Source organism: Phyllostomus hastatus, unplaced genomic scaffold, assembly GCF_019186645.2.
Source record: "Phyllostomus hastatus isolate PE091 unplaced genomic scaffold, TTU_PhHast_1.1 phas_contig_17, whole genome shotgun sequence".
Lineage (NCBI taxonomy): Eukaryota > Metazoa > Chordata > Mammalia > Chiroptera > Phyllostomidae > Phyllostomus > Phyllostomus hastatus.
Window position 1 is genome coordinate 15,200,809 of NW_025333664.1, and position 5,341 is coordinate 15,206,149.

Here is a 5,341-nt window from a genome sequence, read left to right on the forward strand (position 1 = left end):
GTATACAGTAGTTGTAGATAAAGACAATAGTAGAAGTTTATCAAAGAAGGCTAGAAGATATGGAAGGTGGAGTTGAAACAGGTTTTTCAAAATTCTCTTTGGTACAGGCATCTTTCCAATGATTTCCATTTTACCTTAAGAGCAAAATGCTGAAAGTGTAGACAACTAAAAATGCAAGGGGAATACAGAAGAGGGAACAGATAACTTTTTCTGCAAATACTAAGGAATATTCATCAGGAGTCATTGGACTGAGTCTTAAAGGATAACTAGGTATTTGATAGATGAGTGACAAAAGGGACATATTAAGAGGAAGAAACAGAACTGGCAAAGGCATAGCTGAGGTCACAGGCTTAAATGATTTCAGAGAAATCGTTTATCTGTTGGCAGTGGGAAGTGATGATATAGTACAAGTGGGAGAATCTTTTTCCATGATAATATTTGTCAGCAGGGGAGAGCTGTGGTAACACTGTGTGAAAGAGAGGTAAATTGGGAGTACTTGATAATATATCAAGTAAGAGATGGTAAGAAACTAAAAGTAGTGGCAAACCATGTCAGTTCACCATAAGTTTTATCAAAGTATAGTAACAGACAATATATCTCTGAAGATTTCATAAGAAGGAAACTTTTTGCCTGCAATGATCATGGAGTTGGTAGCATTTGAAACTGAACTAATAAATAAAAGGCTATGCAGAATTTATGTTCAACAAGTAAAACTTGGGCAGTGGATTAAAAGAAGGATCACAAAGTTATAAGGGTTATTCCCAGACTTCAAAGGCAGGCCCATGAAAATCACGACCTCCTCCAAATACACAGCATTGTTTCTGGTTCCCTGTAAGTGGAAGACACACCCACACACACCCCTCCTCCACCCCATGTCATGATTCAGTTGCATCATGCTAGTGTTTCCCAATACATGTTCAGTAAAGCTTTATTCCACACATGCTTCAAGGGGGAGGGGGAAGGAAGGAAAGGAGAGGAGAGGAGAAGGGAGGAGAGGAGAGGAGAGGAGAGGAGAGGAGAGGAGAGGAGAGGAGAGGAGAGGAGAGGAGAGGAGAGGAGAGGAGAGGAGAGGAGAGGAGAGGAGAAAGAAAGGAAAACTTTACAAACTAACTTGGGAAATTCTGGCTTAAACAGAACTAAAAAGGTTTCCTTACTGCAGGATTTCTCAGAGCCTTTGTTTAGTGTATTGCAAATCTCCAACATGAGCACAGAGAATGCAAGACTTTTAACAGAGACTCTCTTCCTCCAAAAAGCATCTTGTATAAGTATTCTATTTACAAGTATATCTGGAGGGCAATGCTAACATCGATGGTGGTTAACTGCTTCTTAGAGATATCTCAGGAGATGATTCTGATGGTAAAGAGACTGAGCTGATGGAGGCATTTCTACTGCAATTATTGCTGAGTGAATACCGACCTGGCAGGCATGCGAGTCCTTTCCATCACTTAGTTTTTTTTCTGTTTGGCCCAGACTAGTGTGCATAATTATGACTGAGCTGGACAGACATTTCCAACATGCAATTGAAGAGAAAGCTGTATTACAGACCAAGCCAACTCATCTCCTAATCCCATGAGGAGAAAGCTCAGAGCAGGCATAAGTTTAAAAGGAATCCTCACAGATGAAGGGGAGAGAAAGAGGTGCTGGGAGGTTGAAACATCTTTAGGATTCCATTTCCAAACTGAGGTACTCAAAGGAGGGTTCAAACTGGAATCTGGGATGTACAAGAAAAGATGCTCTGTCAAGGACTGAGGCATGCTTAATGGTCCCCAACACACACACACACACACACACACACACACACACACACACACCATATACATGTGCATTCTGCATGTGAACAAAATGGGCTAAAGGTTTTTATTGTCAGCTTCTATCTGTACAGCTTTGCCCTATTATGTTAGTGGTGACTCAGCCATATGAATCCCTTATCCAGCTGAGTCATGTCCCCTGTGACTACCTTTAAGATGCAAGCATGGTCTAAAGTCTGTCTCAGCCCTGCCCACTGAGCTGCATCATCCACCTAATGTTTTCCAACCTGTCCATCCTTGAGTTTTTGAGAGAGATCATCTACTCTGCAGCTGGGTTTGAACTCCCCATATCTGCTCTTTGGGGATCCTAATCTGGGGAGCTCCACCCATTCCTGGAGCCCTGTGATGTTCTGCTTCCCTCCTACCCAATCTCTTACAAACACCTTCTTCTCTTGCCTGGAGCTATTTCCACCTCTTCCATTCTGTCTAGAAGAAAGGGCACTGCTTGATAGAACTTTCTGCAATGATGTTGATGTTCCCTATCTACAGCTACCAACCAGATCATCTCCCCAAACAGATTACTTGCAAGCCACTTCAGTAGTGTTTGTCACACATCTGGCCACGTGGCATAGAATAGTCACTTTTCTGAGCCTTGATCTGTCATCTATATAGTGGGATAATACTATGTGCTGTGTAGGGACATTGTTAAAAAGCATTAAATGCGACAGTGCTTGTGAAGTGGCTATCACAGAGCCTATCACACAGCAAGTGCTCCATGTTTATTCCCTTTCCCTTCTTCTAAATGTAAGTCCAGTGGCTGAAATGCTCAGATGGCTCATGTTTCTTTGAGTGACCTCAAACCTGCCTTGTTCATCCCCTAAAATGCTAAGTCCCATAGAGGTTTTAAAGGAAAGTTTTGGACTGTGCTTGGAAAACAGTTTTGGCTTTCATCTCCTGTGACATTCCTCAAGCTGAACTCCTCATTCTAGCCCTGGCTTCTGAAAAGCCCAGACTCAAGTTCCTTCCTGTGCCAATCAAGAAGCAGTCCCTTTCCGGGGGAGGCTGGAAATGAGACCCATTGTTCATTTGCATTGTGTAACCTTTCCTCAATTAAAAAGAAAAAAAATGTCCTTTAAAATGTGTAGGTTGAAGGCTTTGCTTCCTCCCTCTTGAAAGAGGCCCTGGAGACAGCTGGTAGGACAGCTGCAGAAAGGAGAATGGGCAGAGAGGCATTCTAGGGTCTCCTCCTACAAGCAGGAGAACCTCATCATGCTCTTGTATAATCCAGAGGTCTGCTGGAGCCTTCATAACCTCTGAGACCCAGGCACTATAGTCTGCTGTCCCCAGCTATCTAGGCTGTGGTCTTCCCACATATTTCTATTTCAGGGTGTTTATAATACTTATAATCTCATGGTCCCCTCCAACTCTGGGGTTCCTTGTTGCTTCAGTGTGGAATGAATGTCAAGCTTTTTATCACTTAAAACACAAATACATATTAACAAACAAAATATAGCACAGAAATCACCCACCACAGAGCATTTTTTCATGCAGTAGATGTTATACCAACCAAGCTGGAATTTCACCAAGAGATCACACAACAAGGATTTAACCTTTAATAGGCTTTCTTGCTTTCCAAAGGAAAGTCACCCATACCTGGAACTATTCCCTGGCCCTCTCTCCCCAAAACTCACTGCCTCCTCTCTTCTTCCCCTCACCCTCCAGTTCTTTCTCTCTCTTCCTTACCTTCTGCCTACAGAATTCCCAGAAGATTTCAAATGACTCATCCTGTACTGTGATGAACAATTCTACAACTTGTAACTCCTACTTCAGGACCTGAATTGTTAAATGAATCAAGACAATCAGCTCATGAAGTAACTTCTCATTTAACAGAAGCTTTTTTCTTTAGACAATGGTGATGCCAAATGGTAATTATTTTCTGATACAAATGGTAAATACAACAGGCAGCTAAATAGCCCTCTATTGAGAATCTGGACTTCCAGCCAAGATGGAGGCATAGGCAGATACGCTTTGCCTCCTCGCACAACCAAAAGAAAGACAACAATACATTTAAAAATAAAATAAAAAACAATGAGAACTGCCAGAAAATCGAACTGTATGGAAGTCCGACGACCAAGGAGTTAAAGAAGAAATATTCATCCAGACCCATAGAAGGGGTGAAGAGGGGCATCCAGGGTCCAAAGGACTGGAGGCAAGGTGGCAGCTAGAGGACCAGGGCAGGTGAGGCAGTGGCTAGAAGACTGGACTGTCCCACATTTGTGTGCAGATAAACCTAGAGGAACAACTGGGGAGCAAGACAGACTGTGCAACCCAGGGTTCCAGTGCTAGGAAATAAAGCCTCAAAACCTCTGACTCAAAAAACCTGTGGGGGTTGAGGTGGCAGGAGAAACTCACAGCCTCACAGGAGAGTTTGTTGGAGAGACCCACAGGGTCCTAGAATGTACACAAACCCACCCACCCAAAAATCAGCACCAGAAGGGCCCAATCTGCTTGTGGGTAGTGGAGGAAGTGACTGAAAAATGTCTAAGAGCCAAACAAGCAGCATTGTTCCCTCTCAAACCCCTCCCCCACATACAATGCCACAATGCAGGAGGGTGGTCCCTCCTTGGTAATACCTAAGGTTCCACCTCTTACTTATGTAACAGGCCTACCAAGGCAAAAATACATGGCCCAAATGAAAGAACACATCAAAGCTCCAGAAAAAATACAACTAGGCGATGAAGAGATAGCCAATCTATCAGATGCACAGTTCAAAACACTGGTAATCAATCATCACTTCTCGACCTTTTGGCTAAGATCAAGTGTAGTATCTGTTCTTATCAGTTTAAAACACTGGTAATCAGGATGCTCACAGAAATGGTTGAATATGGTTGCAAAATAGAGGAAAAAGTGAAGGCAATGAAAAGCAAAAAGAAAAGGAAAATGTAGAGGAAAACAACAATGAAGGGAAGTAAACCAGGACTCAAGTCAACAGTTTGGAGCAGAAAGAAGAAATAAACATTCGACCAGAACAGAATGAAGAAACAGGAATTCAAAAAAATTGAGGAGAGACTTAGAAACCTCCAGGACAACTTTAAATGTTCCAACATCCACATCATAGGGGTGCCAGAAGGAGAAGAGGAAGAGCAAGAAATTGAAAACTTATTTGAAAACACAATGAAGGAGAACTTCCCTAATCTGGCAAAGGAAGTAGGCTTCCAAGAATTCTAGGAAGCTCAGAGTCCCAAAAAAGTTGAACCCAAGGAAACACATACCAAGGCACATCATAATTACATTACCCAAGATTAAAGATATGGAGAGAATCTTAAAGGCAGAAAGAAGCCCTGGCTGGCGTAGCTCAGTGGATTGAGTGCGGGCTGTGAACCGAAGTGTTGCAGGTTCAAGTCCCAGTCAGGCCACATACCTGGGTTGCAGGCCACGGCCCCCAGCAACTGCACATTGATGTTTTTCTCTCTCTCTCTTTCTCCCTCCCTTCCCTCTCTAAAAATAAATAAATAAAATCTTTAAAATTTTTTTTAAAAAAGCAGAGAGAGAAAAGGAGACAGTTAACTAGGAAGGAGTTTCCATAAGACTAT

At 42.6% G+C, this 5,341-nt stretch overlaps 1 pseudogene; it reads left to right on the plus strand.

Annotated features, from left to right (window-relative positions):
- The first annotated feature begins 4,537 nt into the window (after nucleotides 1–4,537).
- On the plus strand, nucleotides 4,538–4,647 carry LOC123815429 (annotated as a pseudogene).
- Nucleotides 4,648–5,341: the final 694 nt, after the last annotated feature.